The following is a 16,840-nucleotide window of genomic DNA, read 5'->3' as shown; positions in this document are numbered from 1 at the left end:
AGGAGTCACTGTTACTTTTCCAGTTTGCATCCTGTTTATTACTTCAACATGACCATTCCTACAGCACCATCCAGCAGAATCCGATAGCACAGAGGATCCATCTCTGTACTTCCCCAAGTATTTATATCAGGAACTGTGAAGTCAAGATGTGGGAGGAAACACAAGCCTCTTGAAGAGATGTTTATACAACCATCAAAGCATGTGCTGGAGGAAATCATCTTCCTTACAAGCAGGGAGATGGATCATACATCCCTCATTACATCATAAAGTCCCTCAAAAATTATCAGATCTCCTGTTAGTCAATTTGAATCAACTACCTTGTATTACCTGCAAGTAAGCATAATTACCTTTAAAGGGAAAAGGACACAGTGCTAAGTACCAGCCCAATAATAAACATAGATGCACTTATTTTTCCAAATAAAATGAACCACTGAATAAGAGAAGAACTTCATATAGCATACAGACTGGACTGGTGGAGCAAGTCAGGAAGTGTTTCTGCTTATCTTACATCATAAAAAATAAGGTAGAAGATTGAAACTTTACCTATTTGTTTCTTTACTTGTAAATTAATTTTTACTTATCAAAATAATATCAAAACTCTGATGGAAGGAACAGACTGTTCTTTAAAAAAAAAAAATCAAACAAGACAGCTTGGATTTGAAAAGGACAGACTTTCATTACATTGGAGACCTCAGCAATCTTGCAGATATATTCATGAATTTATCACTAAAATTTTTAACAAGTCATGCATTTTTCAATGCCACTTTCTCAAAAGAGTACAGCAAATGCTTATTAAAGCACAGATCTTTAAACTCAGTGCATCGGGAATCTCTTTCACACACAGTTAACTGGACAAAATGTGTGACGTTAAAGTTTCTGTAGTCTGCCAAAGCCAAAGACAACTGTGAGTAGATGCTAGCAGTATGTCACCAGATATTAACAGAACTAAAACCCGTTAACAAAACTACTATACACATCATAAACAGTGGGAGTTTTGGAATGCCAAGCAGCTTTTAAATTATTAGCACTAATTAGCCAAATCAAAAAAAGATCAGGAAACATATTAGAAGAGAAGGCAAGTCTACCTGCATTGCTGTGTCAAAATTACATTTCCAAACAACCAATTAGTGAAGAAGACCTTTCAGCCCAATAAGCCATATGTAAAGTGGGACGGCTTCATTACAGTGGCTTCCTAATTAAAATGTAAAGGCTGCTGATCACTGCATAATTAAACAATGTGTCATGTGTTTTCATCTGGCAATCGCAAGCAGCTAGGTCTAAAATCATTAATGACTAAGACATCGTTTAAATGAGTCCAGAGATTGCAGAACTACGTTCTGTCAGAACAGAGAGCATCCTATGGTCATTATGGAGATAATATCCTCCAAAGGGACTGTTATGTACAAAATGGTGAGGTTCTCTCTCTCAAAATGACTGACTTTTTTTATATCCAGCTTTCTTACTAATTAGCCTAAAAGAAAAGGGCTAGCAGGGCTAATTAACTTCCAACTACTGTAATCTAAATATGAAGCTACAGAACCAAAGATTTTCCCTGTGGATATTCTTAAAGTATTTCATAAGCAAAAGCTCTGGTATTGAGAAATCATTTGTTAGGTAACCTTATGCCTTGATTGAGAACCCCTTCTCAGTTTACAGAAAGTCTGACAAGTAGACCTATTTGCAGCAATAGTTCTCTGTGTTCCCTGTACCAAAGACAGGCCATTCACTGCATCAGCTCTCACTGATGATGCAGAGGAATAGTAAGAAGCAAACAACAAATCTGTAGCTCTGAGACTTTACTGGTGGCAATGTGAACGGAATTGTTCTGAAAACTAGAAATACCAGTCAAAAAGAACGGTATTATTGTGAAGATGCATACACAAGGACCACAAGGCTTTGGCACAAGTGGATTACTCAGTGTGGGGTGTGTGGAAAAACACAGATCACTGCCCAAACAGTGACTAGCCAGAGGAAAAGAGTATGTTAGCTTGGGAATGTAAGTAAACCACCTCTAGCTTCTGCATGTAGCTGGAAGAAACTTGTCTGTGAGAAACTTGCTTGCCAGGAACTGGTCTGTAGCTATAACTAATTCTCCTTGCTTTCTACAAGTAACCTTACTTATCCTGATACATGATGCTTCACTGTCTCCTACTGATATATATATATGGCCACAATACCAAGAGATGGTGCAGACATCTGGCCAGCCACCACCAGTGTCTGCTAAAGGTAATCCCAGGGCAGACACTATACTGGTTGGTCATCGCTGGAATTTGGCAGAGGTTCTACTGGCCAGCCACCTCTGGTAACATGAGAACCTCTCTATTAAACTGATGAATCTGAGCTCACCTCTGCGTATTTTTTCAAGATCAGTAAACCTTACACAGAAGCACTGCTCTGTTTGCATTACAAGGGGAAATGACTATCCAGTGGATAAAATATAAAAGGATCACCTATCTTTTTTTTCCCCTCTATAAGAGAGAATACTGTTAATGTAAGGATATATTTGTAGTTGATCATTTCCACCCAAAGTCGATGTATTTGTGAGGTTGCCTAATTGATTATATGAGATTACACAAAAAAAATTTCATGTGCTTTCACAGACCACATTACATCTGGACATTCTATATTCAGTTTTAAAACATAGCATTAAACAAAAAAAAAAACAAACAATAAGTTCCTTTCTAAGGAACTTTATTTAAAGGCTTTAAGAGTTTATGCTTCAAGCATAAGAGCTAAGAATTTTAAAGACCATTGTTTTATGAAAGAGAGGCCTATTGCTAAATGTTTAACTCCTATATGGTGTTTATGCAATATTCAGAATGGCAGTTACTGTTTCTTCCAGAAAAAAAATAAATTGTATCATATCAGGAAGTCTTTAAATACACTGTAAATATGAAGTATCAAATGAAATTCTTATTAAACTTCAATAGCTGTATTAGAGGCCTTGCACAAGTAGACAGTATCAGTTGCCCTTCCTTTGTCCAGCATCACAAATTCTTTATTCACAGAATCAACCAAGATGGAAGGTATTATTCAACATGGAATTACATCCTATACCTATTAATAAGTCTACTTCTAATTTTTAATATTGAAGTGTGAGCATTCTTTTTCTTCTTTACGTTTCCATCTGACTACTAACTAATTTACACACCGTTCTTCCCCTGCTAAGATCAATCTGACATTTCAAAAGACATTTTTATGTATCAATCATGCCACTGTTATTTAATGTTATCCCATAGATAGACACATTAACCAGGGCTAAATGTGTCTCTCCTATATAATGTATTATTTGTGGTAAACCACTTGATTTAAGTGTATAAACATATTAAGTGTACCTGAAACAATTCCTTCATTGCCCTACAGCAGCTAGATGCATTTACAGTGCTATACATACTTGATTTCGAAAAAGAATGTGTGCTACACGTGTACATTTCCTTAAACGAATACATGCCTTTTCTCAATCTCATTAAAACTGTAGCAGCACAATTCCATTTAATGAACTTTTATAAGAAAAAAAGCAGCAGCAGTTCTTTCCCTAACTACGATGGAAGAAGTGAACCCCAGTGCAAATGGGGTTGTGAGACTTCACCTGCTATATGAAATCACTAAGCTGACTGAGAACAGATAACTTCCAAAGCATTTCACTCAAAGTAGTATTCAACTACTTTCAACCCAAAAAGCATTCAGAACAGCAGACATTTGTATCTTTTTTTTGTCTCTCAAAACTCTGCTTTCTCACTGCTCATTCTTCTCCCACGGGACACTAGAACATTGGAAGTCTGGTACCCATTGAGGAATACAAGTTTTGGCAATAAATACTAAGCTTTAGAGAGCTCAGAAAATTAGTGGTAGAAACAGCAGTCTATTAGATCCCTTTCTTCCCTACTGTCATCCTTCCATAAACCAACTCCACAGACCTACTAATTTCCAAGGATGGTAAAGTACCAATAAAGGATACCTAGATCTATATAGATCATAAGAAAAGGAAATGCTATACAATTTCACCTATTTCTCAGGGATGGAGAAAAGGCAAAGATTCTGCACATATACCTCTCATTTATACCTTTTCAGTCATATTCCTAAGGAATTGGAAAAAAAACTTGGGATTATTAAACTTTGACAAAATCATTATCTCCTGTGCTGAAGGTTGAGCCTCATGTTGAAAAAACCAACAAAAAAAGAAAAACGTGATTCAGAATGCTAACTTCTCCAAAGGCAGAGAAATCTGAATGCAACCACTTCATTACTGGGAAACTGGTAGTGCCATACTGGGAAATGGTGCAAAATGTAAACAAAACACAGCCTATTTTTATATAACTAAATATTCTTGAAGCATATTGAATACAACAGTAACAAGAAGAAATTTAGCACAGCTCATGAAGGTATATGGTATAATGATAAGAGGAAGCAATATATACTAAAGGGTTGATAGTACTTTTCTTTTATCTACACTTGTTCTAGAACTGCTCAGTCATTGATCCAAAATCTATTCTCTTTTATATCTTGATAGTTTCTCATTGCCATCCAAGTACAGGACATAGTAACCACTGAAGATTCCCTTTATGCTTGGTTTCTAGGCAGTATATTTAGGATAAATACTCCAGGTATTCCTTTGCATCTTTTCTTGACTCTTTCCAAAATATTTATCACAGTAAGCTGATCTTATCACATATAACATAAACAACAATACAGGAATGTCAGACAGTCACGATACTGAAATACATACTTAAAAATCAGCCTTTGGAACTAATAATGCAGTTACCAACTCTGAGATCAAAGTTGATATCACAATGCTGAGTCTGTACAGTAACAAAGGAACATGAAGAACCATTCTGGAGCAGGCCTAACAGGCAAGTTCATAAAGATAAAAATGTTTAAATAGGTAGGAGAAAAAGAAACATTCTGGCCTAAAATCTCTGAAACAAAAGGAATGTGAGTGAAATTGCTTCCTTATCCTTTCACTCAATTCTTTACCACCCCACTTGTGCCTTCATTATATCTTGAACATTAGCTGGAAATATAACAGATATGCATCTAACTGTGACCCATTAAAACACAAGGTATTAGATTAAAAAGTTCACACAACTTCCAGCACTTCAACACATTAAAATATTAGAATAATTCTAATGTACAAGCAAATTCTATGCCCCTGTAATGCCACTGGCTTTCTGACTTTATTATGTTTTGCCTAGCAAAACTTGTTAAGAAAAATAATTCACTGACAACAGTGGGGAGAATGAACAGAAAATCCTGAAGTTTCCTAAGTGCAGCGAATACTGTTTGCCCCTGAAAAACATTATTCATCACATTTTCTGACCATCCCTACCAATACAGTCTCCTATTATGTCCTTTTGGTATTCAGATTAAATATTCAAAAGAGTGTTGTATTGACATCGTCAGATGCTTAAACAATGATTTTAGATCACTTCGGCAACAGTATTTACTAAAAATGAACTGCACCATTTCAGGGAATCAAATAAAACAGAATTTAGTCCTGCATTGTACCTCTTTATGGACAGAACGTCCCAAAGCACTTTCTCACACAACAGCTTACTGACAGCGAGTACAAGAAATGCAGTAAACAACATTTTCAGCAAAAGCTCACATAAATTCATAAGCAATAGAAATTCTTTCATTGAGAAGACTTGTTGCCCAGGAACATAGAGTTTATTTCTGTTCTTTTTCACAAAAAAGACCTGAGACAAGTTTTTCTTCAACAAGATAAGGATCCTCTCAGACTCTTCACATCAAATTTGTTAACTGGTTTTACTGAGGTTGTGTGAAAGAATTCCTCTTCTAACAGAATATTGCAAATTGAAGCTTGAACAAAATAGTGCTGAAAATATTGCTACAGTGCAAGTATCCTGATGTTTAGTGTAACCAATACTGCTGGGCTTCCTGGAAAAATATAAATATACATACCTCTGCTGATGACAACACAACATAAGATTCCTAGAGCAGATTTAGTTTAATTTACATCAGTTGGTGAAATAAGAAATTTATGCCTACAAACACATTATATGCATACACCCACATTGCTAGTAGATGTTGCATCACAGTTAACATATAGGAAACAACAGAATCTAAGTTGCAGAACTCAACAGAAATGAGACAGTCATTCTGGGATTCTTCATTCCAACTCTCAATGGTTTGTGAAGAGAAAAACAGAGCCACCAATTCTTGGAAAAAGGAATTTCTCAGACGCAGTCATATACTTATCTTCATTATATCATAATTGCAAGTATCAAGACCCCCAAATTTTAGCTTCAGAGGTGGGTATTTAAATACCTCTGAAATTACAATCACATAACTGCCCATTTTACCTAGCCCACAGAAACATTAATTTCCAAAGTCAGGTTCACCTTTCTCTGCTCATTTTCCTACTGTCTAACACTCTACTTACTCCACTGACTGATCACTCCACTTGCTGTTTGTAATTCCATCCAAAGAGACTTCATTGTCTGCTCTTGCAACAAGTTTTGGTTTGTATGCATGGTGGAGGGGGGTGCTATTGGAGAAACTTTGATAGCCAATTCCAATCAGGCTCTTGACTTGAAAGGCACTACTTTTGTAGCACGGAATGGACATCCTGAAGAGTAACCACGGTTTAATATTATTGTTCCTATTTAAAATACCCAACATTAACATTTAATGAAATTAAAAGCACTTGGAGCAGTATATCCACTAAGGGTCAAAAACAGCATTCTAGAACCTAATGGAAGCCTTCCTTTATGCTAGTGCTGTCCAAATCATTATTTGTCTTTGCTTCAGTGCTGCCTCCAAACTTAATTACTCGCCTTTCCTTAGGGCTGCAAACTGAGGCAGCTTCAAAATGAGGGTGGCTTATATTAAACATATTTTAATTACTGTCTTCTACAACTGTAACAGTGAAAGGGGTTCTGATAGTCAAAGGGAATGAGTTTTTATCTCATGTCTGAATGAGTTTTATGTCTTTTGGACATATACAGAAATACCTGGTGCTCATGCTTTAAATAAATTATATAACTACTTTAAAAAAGAAAACAGGAACATCCATGGAAATTGCTATCTTTACAGACCTAGAATCCTAAAAAAAAAAAAAAAAAAAAAGAAAGAATACAATTCTCTTCTGGCTGGCTGCATTATTATTTAGAAAAAGCTATTAAATTCAAGCTGCTGCGTAAAAGACCAGAAGTCAGTGCAGGGAAAGGGTATTGGTTTTCAAAGTAAAATTTGAAAAAACAAGAACATTTTCACATTCATTTTTTTCAACATTCTTGAAGACATTTATGACTTATTTGATATCATTTGAAGAAAAAAATAAAAAATGTTTCATTCTAGAGCTACTCAACAATTAAAATAATGCCTAAATATCAACAAGTTTCTGCAGCTTTGAAGTAAAACAAGTGGACCTTCATACAGTCATGACAGTGCAGAAGAATATATATATGAACCTGTCAAACCCACAATCCTTTAAACAACATTATCTACTACAAACCATGGCAATAGCAGAGTTTTGCTAGTCAAGCTTCAAATACATTGGATGAGGGAAAACCTAAGCAGATTTTCCTGTGATGAACATGGAGCAAATTGCAGTTTCACTGAACATTCAAATTCAGTCGATATGGGGTTTGGACTTTTTCTACTGTTTTTAATTAATAAAAATAAAATTTGTTTGAAAAAATATAATAGTTCAGTCTGTTGGGTTTTATTCCCCCCCATGCAACAGATACCTGCACTCATTGTGCATCCAAATACAGCTAAATAAATGATAGAAATGAAAGAAAAAGGAAATAAAGATTTAAAACATTCACCAGAAGGGAACACAGGTAAAGGAAGAAACAGAAAAGTTCATTATTTAAAAATTAACAGGCAAGTACCCTAGGAGATAGGAAAATGGGAAGAACAGCATCTTTTCATCTTTTCTGTACATTTTAAAATGAAACAATAACTGGTATACTGTGAGAACACTCTTAACATTCTATTGGATACAAACATTACTGGGCATCTGATGGGAAGCTAAACAAACTGAATATGATCACACAGAGTTGAAGTCATTTGGAAAATATTTTATGTATTTTAGCTAACTCTAAACTTCATTTTCTCCAACTCTGCATTACAACTAGCTGGGAGTTTCAAGGCTTGCATATTAACTGTCTGAACTATTTTGCTATTTTGGGATTAACTCGCTTTTCCATACTGACAGTTGACTTTTTCCTTTAATAATAATATAGAAAGAACTTGGCATTAAAACTTACAGTAAAAGTAGCAGGACGAAACAAAGTTCTTCTCAAACTATTCAGATCATTGTCCCCTTCTTTTTATGGAGCAAGCGTTCCATATCTTCAGGCATTCTAGAGCTACAATAGAAAAAAGAATAGGATCAAAATCTACTGCACCTTCTGACAATCATTAATATGTCACTAAGAATATGATTTGAAGTCCACCGAATTTAAAGGCAGCCATCTTAAAGACATAAAATGCCTTAATGCTCTTCAATTAATCATTCAATATATACAAATTAAAGAACAAAAGACAAATTGCAATTTTTATTTTAGCACGTGCTGCCTCTATATTTGTACTTCCAAGTCACCTACCACCAATGTTGATCAAATATCTAAGTGAAGGACCATATCTACAGTTCATTCCTTCGGTTTTCAGCAAACTCTCTGTTCCAAAGAGTCTTGTTGAGATGTATGGAAACCAGAAGCTCTTCAGACAGCGCTGAGACACGATTAAGCTTTGACATCTCAGCTGTCACTGTTAAGAAATGCATACCAAATGCAAACCTAAGCTAGCTGGCTTACAGGTATACAGACTACACTTAAACCACAAACCCAGCTATGCAGTTACTTTAGATGTGAGAAGGTAACCTGAAGTAAGCACACAAACACTGTGCTTCTTTCTTGCAATATGGTTAGACATCTCAACACAACACTTTTATATTGAAATATAAAGAACAATAAAGAACACCTTTTTATTGAAAACAGTGGCCAAACAATGACATCTGCTGATACTGCAGCCTGCTAGACATTACTGGAAGCCCCCAGTTCATATTCATATCCTCACAGTAGCCTACAGAATCACTTCAGGACATCTGACAAATTGTAAAAGCTTTGGGTTAATAACTCAGTCTGAATAGCCTATATTTTCATGCAGTGTGCATCCAGGTGCTATGCTTAATATAAACTTAAGCTGTCAAATTTGAAGAAAAAAAGGAAGCATTTGTTCTTTTGTTTTAAGTGTGAACCCTGGCATAATTTATTCATAATACAACAATAAGCTGTCAGCTACCTTGACAACTGAAAATGCACTGCTTGAATATTCCCAGAAATTTCTGTATTACAAAAAGAATAGAGAGAAAAGACAACACATTGAAATCTGCAGCCAGACTCCACATGCAAGGAAACTTCATTCAGATGCCACTGCATTAGGATCTGTAGAGCCCTTAAGTCATAACAGCCCATCAGAAAAAAAAAAGAACATATGAAGCAATCTCAGCATATCTAAAAATGTTCATCTGTCCTTTTGAAACAGTAATTCAAGTATTTAAGCTCAGAAGAAAAAGAAATTTTGACAGAAAATACAAGGAAAAAGCATGTTAGTGGAAGAGAAACTGCCTTAATTGGGTAGTTATGAGTATTTGATAGGATTATAAAAAGGCAAAACTGTCAGAATGCAATTCTTCTCCTGACCACTGGCCAAAGCAGCATAGATTTTAGAGAAGATTAAAAAATTACCATAGTTAGTACAGCCTCTCTCACAGAAGAAAATTTAAAAACAGTGCTTTGCTTTTCATTTGTATTCGTGTGAGAAGTAATTTTCACTCATTTATAATTTCCCACTTAATTTCTTCAGCTTTCAAGTTTCTGTTTCTAAAAGGGAACATGCCCCACTGAAAAGCCACTGACAGCCAGGAGCACTTGCACACATTTGCAGTGCAGATAAGCAAATTCTTTAACTGCACCAGGAGCATTTATCCCTGTTTGAAGCATTATTACCCTGCAAAGAATAACTTTACTTATCTGTACCAGAAGCTGCATCAACTCAGGTGCACCAATAACTTAGCTGCAGTTAGAGCAAGTGTCCACTGCAGAAATGCTCCAGAATGATTAAAAGTAATGGGTCAAGAGAAGCTCCCTGCTGCAAGATTTTTATTCATCCTTATCCACCGAAGTGCTTCTCTTCTCCACATGAGCCATAACTTTCCTATTCTCCAAATTTTCACTTGCTATTTTTAAAGGCTAACCATCCTGCTGACCTAAAAAAGCCTACTATAGCTAAACAGAAACTCAACAGAAAGGGAAGGAGAATGAAGATCCTAATCCATGTTCAGTGCCACTGAGATGTGACTTTTTTTTACCATCCACACAGTGGAAAGAGGGCATTCCCACTTATTCACAAAGAAGAGTCATGGAAGACCTTCATGTATGCTGCCTCTGACAAGTAAGGAAGCTTTTTCTTTTTCCCTATAGCTAACAAGTTTACTTACAGGTATTTTCTAATTACAGTTTCTACAACAAAGGGCACAGAGAAATACATGAGAAAAATGAAGATGTACATTTGCACATCAGGAATCAGATGCATATTTCACTGGATCTCAGCCTTCAAAAGACTAGTATTTGACGGTCCCCACGTACATACACACTTTATCTACAGCAGATAGCACATGTCACGCAGAAAAAGCTGAAAGAACAGTGAGTTATCTCAAAGAAGAAACATTTGAATTAAGAAAAAGGCTTCAGAATAGTATTTTGATAGCATCTACCATTTGTTGCAATCGACATAACATGAGGGATTAAAGTCTGCATACGGCAACATACATACAGAACCAACACGTTCACATTAGCACTTCTCTTTCCATTCTTTCCATTCCAATCCCTCCTACTATGAATATAACCTCCCCAAGCAACTTGGGAAAAAAACATGACAGCAAAGGAAGGAGCAGTTACTTCAGCAGCATTTCTGTGAGCTTCACAGGGTCAGTTCCTTCTGAGTAGAGGAATGACACAGCATACCTGTATTACTCTTGGCCCTTGCAGTCAAGGCAGCATTTCTTCAGCAGTAGCATCTAGCCAGTACAAACATTCCAGAAGAAATATTATGTCTTGTCCCAGTACTCTGCCATTTTATTTACAGCCATAACTGCACATTAAATACCAATAACTACAAAAAAAAAAAAAAAAAAAAAAAAAAAAAAAAAAAAAGCCTTTTGACTATCCTGAGAATGGTAGGAATCACACCACTTTGCTGTATAAACCTCATGAATACCACTGCCCTTATCAGACTAACATACCCACGTAATATCTGTTATCTTTGCATTTTATTCTCTTTTCAATTATCAATACAATTTATTTCAGTTATCAGTTACCAACAGTAACACACTCAAAAACAGCAACAATGGGGCAGCAAAGTCCTAGGCTACAACAACAGAGGTTGTGCTCAAACACAACAGCCAGGGACACAGAAACAAAGGAAGGAAACCGCTTACATTCAGAAGGCCACAGGAATGCAAAGATCTCCAGCAAGATCCCCTCACCTCCACTGCCAACCCTTAAATGAGGTCTGAGAAGTGGCATACCCTGGCTCCACCCCTCCCAGTCACTCAGGTACATTGCATGCACCTGAGCTCCCCTGGGTTGGCCCTGCCTTCCCACCAGGTGCTCAATCACTGTTTCAGGTCACGACTTAGCATTTCCACTACACCAATACTCTGGTATTTCCAAATGCAACAGTTCTGCTAACACTACCAGGTACCCATAATAGTGGAGAAAATAGCTACTGAACAAAAACACATCATCTATTTACTGTATGTTAATGAATCAAATGCACACGTTTGGCATTTATCTAGAAATTCTTAGCATACAGGAGAAATTCATTTCCAAATTGCAATTTTTACAGCTATTCCAACAGTCAGTATGCAAAGTAACACTTCATTATCATTAGCTGAAGAATTCTTGTTTTATTCCAGTGTAAGTTAGCATACCCTGGTGCTCCAACACCATGAGAAAGATTGCCTTTCTTGGGATTTGGTATCTATTAAAAACATATTTATTTTCATATAACATATTACAGTGTGAATAATAGTTTAGCACAATACATTTTCTTAGTTCACCAAAAACCAGCACACCCTTCATTTTTCACACAGCTCTTCTGTGCTCAAATGCAGCAGGCTAGCCTATCAAAAAGCAGTTAATCTTTCTGAACAGGGGGTGTGACATTTCAAGAAAATAAATCCCTTCATTTTTTTCCCTTCAGTATCTCTAGAATAATTTCTTCCTCCTTAACACGTACTTAAGCACATTTAACTCAGTATAGCTGTAGTGTACCACCATAAATGATGGTACCTTTAACTCTTCCTGTTACATTTTCATTATCTAAAATAATTAAAAATTAAGGGAAGTTACAAAGAATATCTATGAAAAACAAGCTTCAGGGAAATTTTCAGTTATCCTTCCGTAATTTTGAGGAATCTATTACTCCAACAATTCATCATTTTCTATTGTATGCTATAAGAGTCAACTGGTACTGTTGGATTCTATGTGTTCTATATATTCTAGATACTCTAAAATCTCTTACATACAACTACACTAATCAACTAATCATTTTTTCATTGTTGTGAGCAAGTTTAGCCAAAAGATAAATTTTATTAAGTGAGCTAGTGAAGATTCAAATGTCAGCATATAGTATGGATATTGCCAGCCTCTTTAGCTGCTAAACCATTATTCTAAAATGAGACTGAAACTACTATCAAGTAGTTCTTGAAGACCAAATGTAATGATCATGGGTTGTATTACCATGCAAATTACATAACTGCACCCATTTTCTATATTAGCTTTCATGTGAATGGGTTAAAAGTGGTTAGAGTTCTTACAGCTCATTTTTTCCCTCCTGGAAGATTAAATGAAGATTGAAAAACATATATCTTGAGTCTTTCCAAGCATTAGTACTCTTCCAGAAGAGAACATACAACTTTGATTTTTATTCAAATTATTTTACCTTTTAACTTGTATTTGTACTTCATAAATAATGGCAAGATTTAATGAGATGGTTTCTATGATAAAGACAGGCCTCATTATCAAAACATAACAGGTCTGATATGATGGAAAGAAAGTTTCAAAATTCTGGTCCTACTAAGGGGCACAATCCTGAATGAGTCTGCCTAAAGGATTCTTCCCTGAAACCAAAATGTCTTGCAAGAAATCAGCATATGTTTGACATTCTACACCCTGTCCAAATATCTTGGAGGAATCAGCACTTTCTTACAATATAAAAAGATTATGCACTCGCAACGCACGCAATTTAAAAGTATACACTTTTTCTTCCTTGAAAATCATTCTAACTAATGAACCTACTATAAATTTATTCCTCAGTTACAAAACAAAATAACATAAATATATAATGCAAACTAAAAAAACAGTTCTTTAAAATAAAGTTAAAAGAAAACTCACTAACACAAAAACGGGGAATTTTTATAACTAACAGAGTCACATACCTGATGAGTGAACAATAATGGCCACAAAAAACTGTCTGCACACCTGCTGCTAATTCTTAAATAGTCTTTCTCTTTAATTTTAAAAAGCTTTCCTGATCATAATAGCGCAACAAATAGATATATAGATGTGAACATTTTGCTTGCTCGCTCTGTTTCCATATTTCTTACAGTTTGGGTCTACTGAGACATTCTATGTTACTTGTTTGAATTATATGTGAAGACAAACATTTTATAAGTTACAAAAATTGACTAAAACAAATTTAATAGCAAGTAAATTGTTCTGATTAAAAGACCTATTCACAGGATAAGAACTGGGCTCAGACAATAAATAAATTACGGTTTTGCATCAAGAGATCACTGATATTAAGTGAAATCAAGTACTACTTGTCTCTATTTTAAAGAGAAGCGAGGGTAATGGCATTTACAAAAGAGTCTAGAAATGATAAATTACATCTTACTGTATGAAGTCAAAGGCTAAACTTATTATTGCTCACCACAGGCCAACCTTAACCCTAGGATTAATGCCATAAACAAAATACAAAATTCAGTTTGCACACATTATGCACTGGGATAATGTCTCTGAAGAATTACAAAAGTGAAATGATGCCCCCTACTGCTTCCAGAAAATGTTTCTGTATAAGCAGGGCCTTTTGGTTCAAAGGGAAATTATCATGTAAAACCAGTGAACATGCATTTTCAAACTAACCAGTGCTTATTAGCATGACATATGCCAAGGACAATTTATTTCTTCTCTGGCTTTTAATTAAAATATATGAAGGGCTTTGTGTGGTAGAGGAAACTTGGAAACAAAGTGAATATAAAACGTACGTTTCTCTGAAACTACACATTTGGGTAAAGAAACCATGAAGATTTTCACTATTTGTGCTTGTATTTTTCTTGATGTAATTCTGAATTATCGAATTCCAAGAAATAACTTTAAATAGTAATGATGTTTCTAAAATAGTAAAGCTGATAGGATTGATTTTGCTGTCATCTAGCAAATTGACACAATTAATTAACAACTCACATAGATCACACAGAGCTTTGAGGTGTGGAAGACCACCATTCAATTCCCAACTCAGTTGTACGGTTCTGGTATCACAGCAACTATTGTAATGAGCTTCTTGGTGGGCAGGGAAAGCAACAGGGTTACTGTTTGACATGCTTTTCAGGGTAGGAGTTCCAATACTAAAGAACTATTCACAGTTCTCTTTTTGCATTCTGCTTGTAAGCCACAATAGACCCAAATTATGTCAATACAGTTAACTCCCAAATCACACTGCTGTAATCCCCAACCTCTTACAGATATTTGGACATAACTTCTCTACTTGGAAATTAGACATTAGCTACATGATAGCCTTCAATAATCTGATCTTTAGCATTTTTGAGAATTGAGAATTAAGACAAAATTTAAAATCACTATTACCTATATATGTACAAGGCTTGCAGAGTGAAAAGGCTACAGTTCAAAAGTAGAAAAATAAACACCATCTAAATCAGTAAGCATTAATCACTTTCCAATCCTCATCTAATATAAATTGCTACAGGTTAACTGGGCACAGAAGTAGGCATAGGTTCAAATAAATACAAAGTGTTCTAAGTCATTGGAGGTGGTTTAAAACTAGTTACTAGTAGACATTGGCCAGGCAGGGAATTCTAATACTTATGTTTCATTTCCATGACAAAATTGCATTTGACAGTACTCAAATACAGCTCAAATACAGTCAAAGATAGTCCTGACTTCTTGTGCTCCTATACTTATGAAAAGGGTATTGTTTGAGGATATAATAGAGGTGGTAGGGGACTGGCAGGACATCAGTTTGAAGAGGTCCATAATGTGATTGACAAAAGTTTCAAAAATTTCATCTGTCATATAATGTAACCTCCAAGTTCCTTCTCCTAGATTTTGATCCAGAAGTTCTTATCAGAATACAAAACTTAGAGCTGTCTTTTATAACTTCTGGTGGAACAAGCTGAAATGGAATCATGCCTTCATGAAAATGTTTTGTTTGTTTGTTTGTTTTAATTTTCCATCACTGTGAAAGCAAGCACGTAGAAGGAGACTTCCCATTGCTCTAAGTATGCTTTCTAAACGTTAGAGACTTAAAGCAATTTCCAATTTTTTCTGTGTCTAGAAAACGCTTTTCACTGATATTTAATTAAACTATCTTTGCTCTGAGACATACAATAAAACACACTGGAAGCAAATGTAAATACATCACTGCTTTTATGTAAGGAACAACAGGTCAGTTTGATAATTATGCCACTATCGTGCAAGCTTAGCATGTCTGATCAGTCAAATTTAACTGAAATTCGTGACAATATTCTAATTTACAACAGCTAGCGATTAATCCCACTTACATTCATGCAATTACATTAGACAGTATTCCCACAGAAATTCTGCAAACCTGATTCTTGACTGCATTGTTTTCATAAGGATCTTTCAAAAGACAATTGTCAGTTACAATGTAAATGTATCAGCAAAATCTTATCTGTATCCAAGAAGTCGTCATATGGAGAAAAAGTCTGGTCCTGCCATCTATCTATACATTAAAGCTTAAAAAGCACAGTAGATTCTATGGGGAAAAATATTCTTCTTTAACTGAAGAAAATAAATCTCGTTTTTGTACAAGAAAATTTAAGCTAAATATCGCCATTCCCTACTACAGTCTCTACATTCAAATAAAACTAGAAATTAAGATCAGTTTCTGGAAAACACTGCTGAAGTAATCAGTGCCCATGCACATATCCGACCAGGAGAAATAACTTAATTCACTGGAATGTTATACCATACCATGGCCAGACAAGCACTTATTTTTATGCCAGTGTAAACATCCCAGAAATCACCTGTAAGGTCCTATCTTAAAAGAGGGTTTACGTTTCTGTAGTTACACCAGGAGCAAGATGTTCACTAATGAAACTTTTATTTACTTATTTATTTATTTTGTAAAAACCAAGAAAAAAGTCTCCTGGGCTGCAAAAGTAAATAGTAAAATAAAGCCATAGTGATGCTCAGGATCCTAAGTATAGCTTTTGATGAACTAAGAAAATTGCTGCAAAGAGCAAGACTAATGCTTTCATTTTTGCCACTGCACAATCTCTGCTTGTTACCTATTTTTCACCTCAGAGTGGCAACTGAGCAAGGCACACTCGCAGCGTATCAGCTGAAGCCGAGCTGTGATTCCTCAGACAGCTGTGTGATGGTGATACTCATTCAAATTCCCCTCGTTCTTTCCACAAGTAATTCAATAGTGCTCACTACCCTCTTGCAATAAAGATTATACTCTTATATTATCACTTGTTTTGTCAGTCATTTAAGTGAAACTATCATATTTCAATACAGCAAACACACAGTGTAGAATGTTA

General features: G+C 35.4%; 1 long non-coding RNA gene across 1 annotated transcript in view; it reads right to left on the bottom strand.

Annotated features, from left to right (window-relative positions):
• The window catches only part of LOC125699152 (uncharacterized), a 53,707-nt gene extending 42,189 nt beyond the window's left edge, over positions 1-11,518 (bottom strand). The window contains exons 1-2 of the long non-coding RNA XR_007379460.1: positions 11,471-11,518; positions 8,238-8,339 (exon numbers count right to left, since the gene is read on the bottom strand). This is a non-coding gene — a long non-coding RNA (uncharacterized LOC125699152). The remainder of the gene's footprint in view (positions 1-8,237; positions 8,340-11,470) is intronic.
• Positions 11,519-16,840: the final 5,322 nt, after the last annotated feature.

The sequence above is a fragment of the Lagopus muta genome, chromosome 12, assembly GCF_023343835.1.
Source record: "Lagopus muta isolate bLagMut1 chromosome 12, bLagMut1 primary, whole genome shotgun sequence".
Lineage (NCBI taxonomy): Eukaryota > Metazoa > Chordata > Aves > Galliformes > Phasianidae > Lagopus > Lagopus muta.
This window is presented reverse-complemented; position numbering and strand designations above follow the sequence as displayed.